Source organism: Neolamprologus multifasciatus, chromosome 15, assembly GCF_963576455.1.
Source record: "Neolamprologus multifasciatus chromosome 15, fNeoMul1.2, whole genome shotgun sequence".
Taxonomy (NCBI): domain Eukaryota; kingdom Metazoa; phylum Chordata; class Actinopteri; order Cichliformes; family Cichlidae; genus Neolamprologus; species Neolamprologus multifasciatus.
Window position 1 is genome coordinate 38,197,043 of NC_140453.1, and position 18,118 is coordinate 38,215,160.

The window sequence follows — 18,118 nt, forward strand, 5'->3', positions numbered from 1 at the left end:
CCAAGGAGCGATATAAACTCCAGCATGTCCTGGGTCTGGGTGAGGTGTTCCGGGCCTCCTCTCAGTGGGACATGCCCAGGACACCTCATCCAGCAGGCGCCCAGGAGGCATCCTTGTCAGATGCCCAAATCTCCTCAACTGGCTCCTTTCGATGTGGAGGAGCAGCAGCTCTACTCTCAGCCCCTCCCGAATGGCTAAACTCCTCACCTTATCTCTAAGGAAGAGGCCAGGCACCCTTCGGAGGAAGCCCATTTCTGTCACTACCCACAGCTCGTGACCATAGGTGAGGGTAGGGACGTAGATTGACCGGTAAATCGAGAGCTTCGCTTTTACACTCAGTTTTCTCTTCACCACCCTAAATATATACTCTATATATTTATATCTAAATATTGTGTTAAAACTTAATTAGTTAAGGCCCATGCATATCTCCGGGGTTCAAACATGGCTCTTCTTAACCAAATCTCCAAGATCCTGGGTTTAGTATCCAAGCACGTTGGGTGTCATTTGCAGGCATATCTAAGATATGGAGAAGTTAACCTTTAGCATTAGTGAGACTGTTCTTTCCTGAAAATCTGAAATGAGACTCTGTAAACTATCAACAAACACGATTAGGTAAGTAGATTAGAAATTATAACGTTTCCCAGTTAAATGCTCTAACATTATTAACTGGGGATAAAATGGAAATCCTCAAGTGCTATTGCACTTAAGTGCTGCAGTTGATTAAATGTTGCTTTTCACCATTTGAAATACGTGAGACAGTTGGCTATTACACAGCGAGGCGGAATCAATCTTCCTGGCACAAAGCTTAGCTTCCAATACACAACACATGCCTCACTGCCAAAACTGTCCTTGCGGAGCAATATAGACGAGTATATATGAGAGGTGTTCCACCAGGACAAATCTAAAAACAGACATAAATAAAAACATACCAAAGTAAAGCAATCTCTCTCCTTTCATCTCAGGCACTGTTGTCATAAAGCTTCTTGGCTCTTAGTTAATATGTGCATACACCCTTTACATTACTGCCATCTTGTGGCCCCAATTGTTGCTTAAAGTTGCGCTTATTTACATAATTACATAATTTCCTTAGGAATCGTTAAAATATTCTGATTCTGATGATTTGAAAGTCTTAGGAAAGTGTGGTGTCTGTTTCTGACGGTATTTCCTGTTAACAGTGACTAGAACTGAGCAAGCTGAGAGCCCAGCAGCTTTTGTGAATTAACTTCTGAGGCGCTGTTCTGAGATCAGTTACTAGCTGCCATGAACGAAACAAAGCTACCATTAGCAAGTAAATGAGCTTCAGTCATGTAGTTTGCTCTTGCTAACCACCTTGGCCAACGTGTGTGATTTAGAGGAGATGAAGCGTGAAAATCGTTAATACCTGCTTTAGCAAACGAGCTGTGTCCATGATGGAGAGGGGACAGCAGCTCTGATCATGTCCAAAACGCAGGCAACTTTATTTTATATTTGGATTCTCGCTGTAGATATTGACACTTTATCATGTCACACATTGATCAGGCCTTTTAATTCAGCTCAATTTTTTGCTATTAATATTTTCAACATTCTTGTGAAAAATCAACATGTAGTCCTGCGAATCTAAGCTTATTAACAACAGATATTTTTTTTAGAGATCTTTACAGGACAGTATTTAAAATCAATCTTAAAAATATGCAGCATATTTAACACTGATGGGGAACACTTTTCTTCAGAAAGATTCTTTTCACTTTTGATTCTTTCGGCAGAATTTTCCAATAACACAGTTTTATGTGTACTGAAGTGTTTTCATAGTGTTTTATTGCTTATTTTCCTAAAGGAATGGGTTAAAAAAAACTCCCCCAGCACTTAAATGAAATGAGTGTACCTAACATTCTGGACTAACAGGAAATTAACACGCATATTTCCACACTACCTCAGAAATATGCATATACTAACTGTGCAATATCTGCAATATAATCAGACTACTATGTGCATACCTCTACCCCTCTTGTAAAGGGGGTATAATTTATATTAGTATTGTATTTTTTTATTGTCTTGTTTATTTTTGTCTTTTTCTAACATGCTTACTCTGCACAAGACTTTCAGTGTGCATTGACTGCTGGGTTATGCACACACGGCAAATAAAGTGCCTTGACTATTAATAATAATTGATAATAGCATGTTACTTTTCTTAAAAGTAATGCAGCACGTTACTTAATTATTCATCAGAAACCATTGTTCATTACACTGCTTGTTAGATTATCTTCATGTTATTCTATAAAATGACCTGAAATGCACTGTTACATGCACATCACATAAATTTTGTGTATTGTATTTATTTATTTTTACTAGAAGGTCATAGAGGAAATAAGCCAGCTTTGGAGCTTGAATCAGCTGATTGATTGTCCTGCAAATGCTTGTTGAGCAGTCAATCTGTGGGCCCGATGGTGAGTCTACAGGTTAGAGCTCAGTCTTCTGACAACACTGTCAATAACCTTTAAAAAAATAAATAAATAAAATTATGGTCATTTTGTGCAAATTTCAGATGTGGATTGTACTGCTGATAGCATGAAACTGAAGGCAGATGAAAAAAACGTGTCTTCAGTGAGCAGCCTTGATAAAAACAAAGGTGTATAGTTGAGGCAGGTTTAAAAAATAAAACAAAAAGAAAAGTGAACAAACTAACAAAATAGGGGAAGCCCACAGAGATAAACCACAAGAACAAAAGGAAGATGGGACAAGGACCTGACCAAAACAGAGGAAACAGACAAGGACAAATACACACTAGGGAGAGGAGCCTAATAAGGAACAGGTGGACTCATCAGCCACTAACAAGAGTGGGAAAAAGAAACAAAGGAGGAACTAAAATCACAGAAAGCCACTGAGGAACTGATCTTAGAAAAAACAAAAAACAAACTCAGACAGACGAGGGGAAATGTGGAAGAGGACCATAAAAGCAGATTGTACAACAATAAACAAGGATCAGAAAAAAAGATCGCGGCAAATGTTTATTTCACTTTTTATTTTCAGTAATGCTAGATAAAGAAAAACTCACGTGGGTTGCTTACACCAAAGTCAAGTGTAAGCTGGCCTATAGTAAAACTAACACACAGCTTTGTTGTTATACGTAGTCAATGGTAGCGCTTTAGTAAAGGACCCTTTTATAAAATATTTAGGAGAACTCTGTATGAACAGTGGTGGGGTCGTTACTCAAGAAAAGTAATGCATTACACATTACTTACTTTTCTTAAAAGTAATGCAGTATATTTTCCTTAATCATTCACCAAAAGCAGTTTGCCATACTACTTGTTACATTCTCGTTACTCTGTAAAATAACCTAAAGCTAAACAGATTTTCTCATAATTACCATTTAGCAATATGATCTACACTATAGGCTACACTCCCACACACCAACACAAATCCCTATCCCAATGAGGACACACATATGAGTCTTCTTTTAGTGTTTACATTTAGAAACATGAACAGGTAGAAACAGAGGATACGAGTCCGAATGCTCATCACTGCCATTTTTTTTACCTTTTGAAGTTCAGGGTTACTCTGCTGGGCTGCAGAGTTTTTGTCTTCCTCTGCATTTTTGCCTGCTCAAGTCTGTTAACTAAAACTCCCTTTTAACAGGAAGAAACCTCTGGCAGAACCAGGCTCAGGGAGGGGCGGCTATTTGCTGCGGCCGGTTGGAGAGAGAGAAGGAAGACAGATACCTCAATGGTAAAAAACATTACATAATAATGACATTGTATTTGGCCACCAAACCCTGTAGAGACTTTTCTGCAACACTGCAGCATAAATACAGTGTAATTTAGTAACACAACAATGACACCATACTAGATCAGTTATTATATCAGTAATGAGATGGCTGTGGCTCAGAGGCTAGAACGCATCATCTACCTATAGTTTGTGTGTCAAAGATACTGAACCCAGAGTTGCCCCCAGATGCATTTGTTACACTGAAGTCTGAGTTTAGGTGACAAGCGATTAGTCACACACAAAAGTAAAAATGTGTCTGAATGAGGCTTATAGTGAGATAGTTCTTTGAGTTCTCAAAATAGAGCAGAAAAGTGCAATATAAGTACCAGTCCATTTAATCCCTCATAAGATGCTTATTGGTCCAAACTAAATGATCTGGCAAAAACTCACTTACCTACTCAGATATCCACCTCTAGGGACAATAAAATCACTGTTTTCAAAAGTAAAAGTATTTCCACATTACATAAGAAGTTGCATCAGTGCAATAGCATTGAGCTCTACAAAGTTCCATAGGAAAAACAGCCTGTCTAGAGCTTCATTCTTGAAGAAGGAGTCAGGGAAAGTTGAGAAGCACCATCTTCCCCCCCATAGCTCAGTTCTCATTAATGTCAATTTCATAGTATTGGTCCCGGGGCGACGCACTCCAAAAATGTGTGTCAAGAATATAGTCACATTCTGAATGCACTGCCAGACATCAAAAGGCTTCTTAGATAAAGCAGTTTTCACAAACGTTCGACCGCGTTGATCATTTTGAACTTTTACTCTACTCCTCCTTTGACCTTCAAGGTGTGCCAACAATGAGCTGGAATGTTTGTTGATTGGAATGAGAAAAACTAAGATGTGACAGGAATTTACAAAACAAGCGCAGGGAAAGAAAGTAGCAGTAAGATATGAGTTTGCAGATAAGGAAAAAGTTGCTTCATAACTTTTCAAACCACTGATATGTGTCATAACAGTGGCCACATATGGATTTGTCACAGAAGGAATAATTCTGCACCAGGGAATATTTCAGTTCGGGGTGAAATTCAGGTCAGGGGTAGTGTGATTTTGTGAGCAAGAGTGTGTGTGTATGTGAGAGTGAGAGCTTGCCAGCCCCCACATACTCTAGCTGTGAAATGAAAGAAGTCCTCAGCAGCATTATTCTGCCACTTTTCCCTCTCAGTGCTGTTCTCTCTCAGCCTGTCCTTTTACAGTCCATATTCTGACAGCAAACCCTGCTGTGTGCTCTCTAACTCAGTTGCCATGGTCACAGTGAAGTTGTGGTTTTTGCTTGTTGCACGTTGGAGCTGCCATTTATCCTGTAGGAGAGGAGTTTGACAAACTAGCAGGGTGGTGGTTGATGGGCAAGCCCCCTTGGAGCAGCACCCACCCAGCAGACAAAACAGATTTGCACCCAGTAGATCCCAGATTAAGAGCTTTTTAGAGAGGACGCCGCAGCCGCTTGGTAATCATTCATTTTCAATATGAGCCCAGCCGGGGAGCCGCCGCATGCAGGAACTGGCAATCTGGCAGATGAAACAGCAAGTAGGCTCAATCCTTTTGGGGCTCCTGCTCGGCCAGAGGTAAATTGTACTTAACTCTATGACATTGTGACATGGAAAGTAACCAGTGAGCAATCAATAGATGCCAGGAAGACTGGCAATTTCATTAGTGTCCTCACAGAGTTTAAAACATTTGGGTATTTTTTAGGTATTAAAGTGGGGCTGGATCAACTCAGACTCAACCAGTACATCGAGTAGAGCAAAGCTGTGAGTACCTAATCTCTCTGTGATATGTATGTATACGTTTTTAGTTAGATGCACAACATATTGTTTTAAAAATGTTAAAAATCTCAAATAATTAAGCTATAAAAATTCATATTAGGGGCCATCCACTTTTATTTACCTCCTATCATCATGCTCATTTTTGTCTATTCCAATTATTTATTTATTTATTTTACATTTATTTATTGTACTGTTTCTGATAATCTGTCTGTCTATAGCACTTTTTAAACATTCACCCAATCCATTTTCTTTTAGCAGAGGAAGCAGCGTATTCCATTTCCATTTGGAGAGTCCAGTGGTTTTTGTCTGTACAGATGGGAGTGAAAAGTTTGGCACCTTACATGATACAAGTGTGTTTTATGTTAATTCAAATCAAACCAACAAAAAGACACACAATAAAATGCCACATAAATGTCAGTTGTAGCAGATGAATCTTTAGCTTTTTTAATAAGTCAATTAAGCTCACGGGTCATAAACTGGAGGGCAGAGTCCCCAAGCCTAACGGTCACAATTTAAGATAGCATAGCAGTATGACACGTAACACAACAGTTTAGTTTACACAGCCTCCAGCCTCAATCTAACCTTCAAAACTTTATCAGAGGTACTAATCCTGACCAGAAACATTTAATAAAAACAAAAGCTTGATTACTTTTGATGGCCTAGAGTTAGTTAGGATCAGTTAAGGCCATCAATGATAATGAATTCAATCTTAGACTTCAATCTTTGTACCAAAATGAGCTTTCCTCTATGCAACCAATTATCCTGCAACATGTGTCCCCCTGCATCAGACACTTGGTGTGAACTGTGCTGAACAAACCAGCTGCATGAATTAAAATGGTAGTCAATATCGAAGGCTTGTCCACCATGCTATACCTAATTAAAGTTGAAAGGTTTAATTCTTATCTCTTCACCAAAACCAGTTTCGTAACATACCAACAAACGACAATTAATATAAAAAACCAAATTAATAAGTTAAAATAATTTTGTTAATTCAGGGTTGGGGTTACTTATCATCAACAACAACTTGTATCTCAGTTCATGAACTTTAGTGGCTTTAGAACAGCTGTTGACAAGAAAAGCTCACTAACTACATAGTGGATACTTAAACAGATTATATTATATCATCAGTGCTTTAATTCTGAAAAGATTTTACAAACATATTCCTATGAAAATTCTACTGCTCCAGTTTTGAAGTTGATTTTACCTGATCTTAGTTGATGGTTTTATTCTGGCTGAAAATAACAAAAATGCATCTTTGTATTATTTCACTTTTTTTTTCAAGTGCTTTCATGAGCTCATCTACATCATTTTCATATTCTAACTGAAACATATAACATAATCAGGACTGTGACTCTATCCATTACATTCACTTGAAGTGACAACAGGAGCCAAAAACTGACACGTCCTCTTGTTTGTCTCAGTTAATCTTATTCTAGTCATTTGTCACATTTAATGAAACACTTTTAACTGGTGCTAACTTATTACCTCCAAATGTTCAGATTGACAGCATTGTGTGACTCATAGCAAAGTTTGGTGTGAGAAATAACTACCTCCCTCCCAACCCTGGCATAACTACAGGTATTAAGAGTTTACTCTGTTATGTGAAAATGTTTTCCTTTCTCTGAAATGTGACCATGAAATTCTTTGGTTCTTATTTATTTACTGCAGGCTGAATTTTCTGCCATTGCATTGTTAAAAAAAGAAAAAACTTATTTGCTATTCCTTTGATACTTTTGATAGTGCTAGTGCATAATTTCCCAATAGAGTTATTGCTTGTGAGGTAAAAGAATAAAAAAAAACTTATAGCAACAGGATACTCATGATTATTGTTTTTTTCTGTCTTGGATTTCATTGTGACAGATTGGAAAGGAAGTACTCTAGAACAGGTTAGTAGTTATTGCAGTCTGTGCATTGATTGATGTGAGGGAAAACTGTTGACATCCCAACACAAGTGGAAGTGAGAGGAAAGAAATGGAAACTGAAACAGAGCAGAGGTGCATGTTGATTATGGGCTTAAGCAAACCTACAGGGATCAGCTTTTGCATAGTGTGGTCTCATGAGGTATAGTCTACCTCATTCTACAGTGTTGCAGCACAAACATGTATCTGCTTCTATGTTCAAATCTGAAGAAGTTCTGAAAGTAAAAGTATGCAGCGTACAGGCAGACTTGAAGGATTAAATTGCCTTTCTGGGTTTTTCTGCAAGAGTCAAAGTTAGAGGAGCTGATTGAACAATGACAAGCTGCTCATTTCACTTCCCCTCAGCATGCGATTTATTTTGGGGATTCAGGGTTCACTGCAGCCCTTCACACCACTGATCATATTTTGAAATGAAGCCTGAAGACTGAATATAATGGAAACAGAATCAAACAGAAGCAAGACATGTTTTTGAATTATTGTCATTGCAAGTCACCAATGTGAAATACGCGCAATAAAAGGAATGGCACTCAAAAGTGGTTTCAGTGATTTTATATATAGCAATAATCTCAACATTGTGCTGCTCTTATTTTGTCGTATCCAACAAAAGCCATTTATTTTGGGAAAATTATTAAATGTAACATTTTACTTTGTATCTATGTGACATAATCATCCAAACGTTTTCCCCTTTTAACATTCCTTTCAATAAGTTTCTTGTTTACGCTACACTTTGGTTTTTGTATTATCCTTCATAAGCCACAAATTCTATCCAGGGTCTGTGTATACAGTTGATATATACTAAATACTATGTACTTCAATTTAATACAAGATTTTTCTATTAGCTGGTTGTCAGTGACAGCCAGGAGTGCCGGTTTCCTGAACAAACCTGAAAGGACCATCAGTAGTATGACTGCATTTTTGTGCCATACTGCAACAGATTTATATAGAAAACATAAACTGCTTAAAGGAAAACAGCTGGCAGCTTCCATTGTTTCTCTCTGTTCCATAGAGGGGGGGATTTAAATGCTCAAAGGGGTGAATCAGAGTTAAATAACATGCCAATTTCAATTTGTGAGCACACAAAGTTACACACAAGTATAGAAAAATACAGAGCTTCTCAAACCCATTATAAGTAGGATTTAAAATGTACTCATTCCACCTGGAAAGCTCTGTTATAACAGCTAGTTAAAATTAATCTTTGAATCAGTGAGCCATTAAATTACTTTTAACCTTTGTGCTGCAATAGTATAGTTTTGTAAAAGACGCTCATTTTATTTTCTTTAATGCTGTACTTTTGTGAATGTTGCAAACCCCTCACTGGTTTTAACACATTCTGAACATTTAACTCTATTCTGAAACATAATATGACCAAGATTTGCAAACTGTTTTTTTTATTCAATATGAACTGAAATGAGTGACTTGGACCATAACATCAAGAGGAAAGTATTGAGGCAGGTCAGCTTATTTCCCATAGGCTTCTGCAAGACCTAAAATCTTTTTGCAACCGCAGGTAAGGGACGTTTTCAGGCACAGACGTTGCATCCATCTTTATACTATCCAAGGTTCCATGGTGGTAAAAATCTGTCTATAATTTGCTTCCAAGCAGCTAAACCGTCTTGTAAATTTTTAAAAGTGGTCTTGAACAAGTTTTCCAGACTTTCTTTTAAAGATTTGTCTTTAGATATTGGTTGCTGTTGCACTAATGTTCTGCCTTGTCCTTTTACGGGAATGTTGTTGTGCAGTGTGTCCTTGGAAAAAAAAAAAGTTTGGGAAAAAAATAAGTTTAAGGGCCCCATGAAATACTATCTGGAAAGGATTGCCAACAGCTTCATTTTTGACAGCGACCCCAAGCACAAAAGAATGCCTGGACAGAAAAAATGCACAGTGTAATAGTGTCAGTCATGGACTGGCCTCCCCAGATTCCAAACTTGAACTTTATTGAAGCAATGTGGGAACATCTTGACACAGAATGGAATAAAAGGCAGGCCGCATTCAAAAACGTTGAATGGCCTTCAAGAAGCCCGGAGAATTGCTTTCTGAAGACTCGATGAAATCACAAGAAAGGTTGCCTTAGAGAGTTTAGGCAATATTGAAGAATAAAGACGGTCATATCAAATACTGAATTAGGATTGTATACACATATACTGTATTTCGATTCATGTTTGCATGCTTCAATAAATCACTGCACCAATTTTCTATTTTCACAGACAAGCATAAGGAAATGAGGACTGACTTGTGCTCTATATGTGACTAAACAACATATAGAGCACACAAAGAATTCTCACACAAAGAATTCAGATTAAGCCAAAAATGAAGCCAGCTAATAGTTGTCTCTGAGCACTGAGGACTAACTAACATCTTGTAAATGAGAATTCCTGCCTACTAAGTTAGTAGTTAGTAGTTAGTTATATCACAGGTAAACAGGAGACCCTTCAGATGCTAACATCAAAAAGCAGAATACAAACTGAATTTCCATATAGTGGCACATGCTCATTTTGAAACAGCACAAGTATATTGTACTGAAACAATTTATTTCTTAATTATTTGTGCAAGTTTTACTTTTTGGTATGTGTACCCTTATACTAGTTACAAAAAGGCCCTTTGAGAATCCTTGAATTTAGAATTCATCCAAGGCTCAAACAGTCTTTTTGAAATCTTCACATTTGATGACCTGTTTTCTGGGTTTTACAGCTACGACTGGGGTTCCCACTGGAAAAGCCTCAGATGCAGACAGATTGCAGACTCTTTGGTTTTCAGCGCTTCTCTGAGCCAGCCGATCCCCTTTGGATGTAGAAATAGATTTTCAATCTGCTTCTGATTGTAGCCTTTCCATGCCATGGGGATGCAGGCAGAGAATCAGTGGCACTACCCAAAGCTCTGACAGACCTCACTGATTAAAAAATAATTACTATGTAACTGCAATACTGCTACATTACTCCAGGGGGGATAAAAAAAAAAGAAGTCTGCTACACCTGCCAGTTTTTCTAACATAAAACCACTTCACACATTTCTGCATGTAAGTGTGACTAAAGATGAAATGTATCATTATAATAATATAAATATAAATAGATGACATATTTATTAGTCATCTATTAGTTGACTAATAGATTAGTCCCATTTTGATCGCATTCACTTACTTGATCTGAATAAATCATTACACTGAAAACTTTTTGGAAAAATTCTTATTGAATTGACCTTTAAGTAATGGATTTTTCTAATGGAGATTCATTTGAAAAACATACTCCTGACCTTGGCTACATTCACACCCTGACTCTGAAATCTGAGAAACATAAGAGCTGGCTGCTGAACAGTTTTGTTGGCGAGCTCTGCTGTGGGAGAATCAAAACCAGCAGAAACATTATCAGCAAACATGGAAATGATGAAAGCATGAATAAAGCTCTATTGAGAAAGCTCTGGTTTAGTGCCATGCTGCATGACCCTTGACATCATTTTACAAACAAAAGATTTACTTCCCGTGCATGTTTTTTTAGTATAATTTAAGTCGCTGCATATTATAAAACATGAGGCTCACTAATATTTGCACTTCATTCAAACTGTGCAAGCTTTTTTTTTTTTTTAAAAAAGGCTTTAGATTTCAAAATCTTGTACAGTTCTTAAACAGTTAATTCCATCAAAAGCAGCAAGTCTTCTCAACAGAAATTGTGAAAAAATAGTACTTAGATTGGGATTTTACTTTGTTTTTAATTGACTTTAATAGATAAAATCAAGCTGCAAACTCTCTCTCTCTCTCTCTCTCTCTCTCTCTCTCACACACACACACACACACACACACACACACACACACACACACACACACACATTTAAGAATGTCCTTAACTTGGATTTGATAAATGGCTGTTCCTTGTACTTCCCATTTCACAGTGAAGGTCAATTATTTTCTGATATTATAGGCATAAATTAAAGTCTTGTTCACCAAACACACACACACACACAAAACACACACACACAGTGACGGTAAGCAGACATTCTGTGCATGTTAAACCTTGATTTGAAACAGTTAGTCTAGGTAAAGAGAAAGTTTTGTTGCAAAGTAAAACCTAATTTCTATTCAAAGCCCTACAAACAGCTTCCCATATCAGGCCAGGAGCAGGCTAAGCTAATATCTTTAGGTTTGCTGTAGGTGAAAAATGACCAGATAATGTTTACCAGGTGGCTAATTAGTTAGGTCATTAGCAATGATACATTCCCCCTGTAGCATCAGTGGCTGTTACTATAGCTGCTTAGGAACTTAAATGCCTGAGGCCAAGCAGGCATTTGAGAGAGGAAAAAGAGATTTAAAAATATGAAAAGGGAGCGCAAATCAATACTATATTACCTCATTTAGACTGGCACTCCTCCCACTGCTTAAGGTGTGTACCCTGAGGTGCAATAATAATAAATTATTTCTCCTGTTTTGGCTTCCCTTCATTGGCTTCCTGTTAAATCCAGAATTGAATTCAAAATCCTGCTCCTCACATACAAGGTCTTAAATAATCAGGCCCCATCTTATCTTAATGACCTTGTAGTACCATATCACCCTATTAGAGCACTTCGCTCCCGCTCTGCAGGCCTACTTGTTGTTCCTAGAGTATTTAAAAGTAGAATGGGAGGCAGAGCCTTCAGTTTTCAGGCCCCTCTTCTGTGGAACCAGCTTCCAGTTTGGATTCAGGAGACAGACACTATCTCTACTTTCAAGATTAGGCTTAAAACTTTCCTTTTTGCTAAAGCATATAGTTAGGGCTGGACCAGGTGACCCTGAATCCTCCCTTAGTTATGCTGCAATAGATGTAGGCTGCAGGGGGATTCCCATGATGCATTGAGTTTTTCCTTTCCAGTCACCTTTCTCACTCACTATGTGTTAACAGACCTCTCTGTATTGAATCATATCTGTTATTAATCTCTGTCTCTCTTCCACAGCATGTCTTTATCCTGTCTTCCTTCTCTCACCCCAACCGGTCGCAGCAGATGGCCGCCCCTCCCTGAGCCTGGTTCTGCCGGAGGTTTCTTCCTGTTAAAAGGGAGTTTTTCCTTCCCACTGTCGCCAAAGTGCTTGCTCATAGGGGGTCATATGATTGTTGGGCTTTTCTCTGTATCTATGAAGCGCCTTGAGGCGACATTTGTTGTGATTTGGCGCTATATAAATAAAATTGAATTGAATTGAATTGAATTGAATAAAGTAGGCCTTAGGTGAACGCAGCTCTTAACAGCACATGAAGAAATTCAGGGGGGCCTATTAACGCACATATTAAATTTAGCACGTGGTTTCAACTAAATGGAGAAAAAATGTAGTAATAAAATGAAATGCTTCCTAGTTAGAAATAGCAAAAGGCATTTATTAGAAGTCAGTGTAAAACAAACATAATAAATGTCGTGCCACCACAAATTATACTTTCTTTATCCATGTCTCTTGTTTTATATCACATGTTCATTGTGTGTAAAATCTCTACAAACCACACATTTCTAACCACGTAGTTACCTTTGGCACACCAAAAACTAAGGCGAACCTCGGGGTGCCAAAAAAAGTGCAGTTCCTCGACTTGACTTGACTCGACTCGACTCGACTTGCCTGCTACGATAAAAAACCTTAAACCTTAAACAGGAAGCTAGGAGATAGGGAGTGTGTGTGTGTGTTTAAAAGAAGAGAGAGAGAGAAAGTAAAAAGCATCCTCTTCTTGATTGACAAGTAGATGCTGATGCAGATATCTCTTGCTCCAGCCAGAAGCAGTCTGCCTTTTGCCTTTCTGATGCAATAATCTGGCAATAATTTGATGCTTCCACCCACAAAAAAAGTGCTTTTGTTGTCATGTAGTACTGTTTTAATAGACTGTATGTTGCTAACAGGTGACACTTGCAACTACCTGCGTCTGCGTACTGCAGTCTATGTCAAGCTGCTGTGCTCTGATCATTCCCTGGCATCCAAATATGGTCAGTGCTGGTCCATCTTTTACATACAGTCTGTGATGTAAATAACGATATGTCCCTGAAGGTATCATGTCAAATGTCTGAAAACCATGTGTGCTTATTATAGACTTGCAGTGACTTGACTTAAAGGACTCACTCTGGCCTACTTAAGCAAACACCGCAGCTAATGCTGGTTGAAAAAAAATCCAAAAACACAAGTAATGAAATGCTACGATGACATTCAAAAACAATCCGTTTAAGACTGAAAAAGATGCGAAATGTTTGGTGATTAGTTCACAGTTAGTATTCCCAGCAATAAGCAGCACTGCTGAAAAGAATACGTCTCTCTTTTTAATTGCAGCTGATTAATCAGTGTGATTAATGACCGAACAGCCATTTAGACAACAATAATATGAATCACAGACGTATCTGTTTTTCTAAAAATGCGTTCATTAGTAATGACTTAGGTGTGACTTTACTGCTCACCTGATATTTATCCATTTGTCAGTACTGTTCAGCCTACATGGTGCATGATAAATCTGCGTATAATGATACATGCTAGAAATTGCTTTTGCTAGGAACACAGCAGACGTACTTTTTTTTATTTCATTTGATTTATTGCCTTTTACTCTGAGCATATGTGAGGGCTAAAGAATGCACACTCGCACAGAGGAGCACCTGGTGCAGAAATACACACGACACACTTTCTTACAACTGCTCACACACTACAAATAAGCTGGTAAACAGAACTCATTGGATTCTGTTTCATGCCCCGTGTGGTCATCAAACAGTGTCAGTCATTCTCCTCAGCATGTTCTAAATATTTTGACATGCTGGCTGTTACAGAGAAACACCATGTTGTGTGCGGTGTGGGACACCAGCAAGCCTCTACTGTCTCTTCATACAGACAGAAATGCCACAGCAGCAGTTTTTTCCTCCACACTGTGGACTGAGCAACTCCTCCTTTATGGGGAAACATCTTCCTCACCATTTCCACTGTCATGCTCACTTCAACTAGAGCTTGTCAGCATGATATCCTCCTGGGAGATAAGGAAGGAATGCCCTATAGAATGACAGACTGTCAGGCCTGGAGGCAGAGGAACAAGATGACCAATGGAGGGAAAGAGAGAGAAAAAGCTTCCACTGCTCAACTCCATCTGCCTTTCATAGAATCGAGTGATGAAGCTCCTAACAAGCCACAGTGAATATTTTAAAGAGGACATCCTTGACTTTTGATGTACGGCCCTTTTTGCAAATTAAATAGAGGATACAGGTCCCAGCAGGGAACACATCCTTTTATTCTTCACACTGTTTTTTTCCCCACTTTTTAATAAATTGAGATGAACTCTTCACACTCCCACTGAGGACTCTTCTATCTCCTGAACTAGCCAGTGTGGAGTCTGCCTCCCACAAATGAGTGTATGTGTATGTGAATGTATGCACTTATGCCTGTGTGCAGTATGACATACCGGCATAAACCGAATATGACATTTGACACAGCCACACGGACTGCATTTATAAACGAAGGACAAAAAGGGTGGAGAGCTAAGTCAGCTAGCACTACTGCAGCAAGCTTGAATATCTGAGACTTTCTTTTAATAAGACCAAAGCAGACTGGACAGTCTATACCACACATCAAGTCATGATGTAAGATAATTCAGTCAAATACAGTCCAAAATATCATCAGATACATGGTTCAGTTCATGACTCAAAGGGTACACAAAGGTGAGCCAATCAACTATATTGCTTGTGTTAGCCTCACTTGCTAAACTAATCCTGTGTATAATTCACCCACCATGCAGTAGTGAAGAAGGGGATTGTTTAAACCCCCTAAACTAAAAATAATTTGTCATTTTATTGAACATTGAAAATGCCTCGATCTAGCCACTTTAGAAACTGCAGTTTTTTGGCACTTGCCACCTTGGCTTCATTTTTCAGCACCAGCAGTTTGATATTGATGTTTAAAGATAATTTAAAAATAACAAAGTAATAGTTTCATTAGCAAAACTGGCATATTTTAAAGTCTATAACATGTAGAAGCAGAAACAAGAATTGGAATGCTTCATTTGTTTTCTTATCATTGACAGGACAATTGGTGTTTTTGTGTAAACTTTAAAAGGATATATGACCCTGTGGTGTGTAACGATATGCGCTACAAGCCACATTGGATTGTTCAGTCAGAGTAGAAAAGTGACATGTGAGTATCAGTCTGGAATAGACAGCTGCTCAAAACCGCTTCTAGCATTTGAAGGGTCTCCTGTTTACCTATATTTTGATACCAGGCTAATCTTCTTAAATATTTTTCTGATACTGTCATTTTTAACATGTGGAAATATAGTTTATAGCTGTGAAGTGGAGAAACAACATATTCTATCATACTGATCAAGCAAATTTAGGCTCTCCAGAACTCAAAACCCTAGAATTTCCCAAGTTCAATAAAGTGAGTAAAAGGGATATGCCATTCCAACCAAAAATGGTTACAAGCTGAACAAGCAATGAAGCGCTAAATAGCACAAAGGCCACACAGTGACCCTCAGATCCTGTGATGTAGCTCCATTTATGAACTTGCATCCCAAAAATAAACACAAATTAAAAGCATATCCACACGAATGAAAATATTAGAAACTACTAAAATAAGTGTATAATACTTCAGATATTATTCAGTAGATTAAAGTAATTGTACACTTGACATAATCCCAGCACACAGGACAGTAATTCTGAAAATGGTCCTGTATTTCATAATAAATGACAGATTCATTGCCAGCCTACCCTCTGATGTAACAGCTATGAAAAATAGATGCAGACTGAGGAGACGACCAAAGATAATGGATTTAATGTGAATCAGGTGTTCTGGCAGGCCATTTTGTTTAGCCCGACATTCTTTTTAGGTTCACCGACTTCCACCGGTCCTCCCACGCAGGACAGCCAAGAGTCTATTTACAGACACTCAAACCACAAGCTTTTCTCGCCATGCAAAAAAGATCTTAGCTGAAGCCCAGTCATGCATAAACATGAAGCTGGAAAGTATTGCCACATTTTTATGTATTGATACAAAGGTTGTGAAGAAACAAGTGCCTCTGAGAGCCGACCCTTCCATTTCTGACAGTTAGCCTGCAGCTCCACATGTCACATATACCGCAGGTTAGCACAGAGAGAGCTTGATGCAAATGTGTTCATATTTTATCCAAATCTTGAGGGGGCAGGGTCCACTAAGCTTAACCCGCTCATTCTGAATTATGTGAACTCTTTAGATTCCATTTACATAAGTGAGTTTAAGTTCATATGTCACAACTTTACAGAGAAAATAATATTTGAACCTTTTCAAAATAATCCTGAAAATAAAAATTTGACCCTCATTTGTTGAGGTCTCCGAAATGCTACACTTTCCTGTCTGCATTTCATTACCAGTCTCAAAAACTTGAAATGAGTCAAGTAGGGTTTCCTTCTACCTTCAAGGCTACGAGTCAAAAGCAGCATCATGAGAGTAATTACAGGTATTGATTCAAAGACCATACTAGCTTTCTGCTAATTACCTCTGATTGTTTTGCTTTCCACAATGTAAATGATTCATGAAATAGTCGAAACACTAAGCAGAAGCTTATTTTTATTGTCTCCTTTTACTTGCTGTGAGAAATGTCAGTTTTAACTTCCAAGCAAACCACAGAAGTTACAAGACTCAGAAGACTCATAACTCTGGAGGCTTATAAGGATGCATTATAAGACGAAGGGCTGCTCACCATCAATGCTAAGAAGACCCCAAAATTCATAACCTATTTGCCTCTCTTTGGGATCAATTTATAGTCCCTCTGTTATTCTTATTGATACTGTTATTGTTCTGGCTTATGATGCATCTTTTTTTGTCATTTTTTTTATTTGTTTGTATAACTTTGCGGTCATTTTACCTCTCTGTGGTACAGTAGGTATTTCATTTTTCTTTGTAATCACTTTGTATCTCCCGGTTTTGTGTCTCCTTGCCGGATTTACAGCGGGATTTAGCAGGTAGGAAAAACCCAAGGATCAGGCCCAGCAGTGCAGCGTGGAGAAAAGAATTACTTAGAAATGAGCCACATAATAACTTGTTTTGTGAGCTCGAGCAGATTTTTCTTTTTGTACAGGCTGTGATCAGCTGGTATGTGCTACCAATCCAGTGTTCACTGCTTTTAACCAGCTGAATTCAACAAGATATAAGCAGATGTAGATTGACACAATTTATAGATTGATATAATATACAATTTCCAACCCCTAGAGACTATAAGGCTTGTACAGAAGGTACAATTTGGTTAGTGTAATGGTGGGAAATTATTTTCCCAAAAGGCCATACAAGAGACTAGGTCTGTTCTAGAGGTCTACACCGAGAAGCTGAAATCAATCCTGCTCAATATGAATTTTATCTCTTTATAATCTGCTACTGGCAGGAGTAGATCATACAATTAAGCAATAGAAATTTGAAGTAGGCATTTTATCAGTATTTAATTCATCACTATTCCCCCAAAACAACTGACATTTTGCACAATTTTGTTCGCAAAGATTTCTACCTTTTTACTAAGTACTATTTTATTCTGTTCATACTTGAATTACTTCATCTGCAGTTTCAGTTCTTTTTTCTTGTTCAGTGAGAGAAATTGAGTTTGTTGAGCTTGAAAAGAGTGTGTTAAAGTCAGGATGCACGTCTGAGGTACAAATGTAAAGGACAGTTACATTAATAGCAAATGCAAGATCTGACTTCCGTTCTGTATCTGAGAGCTCTGGAATGTCCTTACCTTTCTTCTCACAGAACTCTAACATTTCTGATCTTAG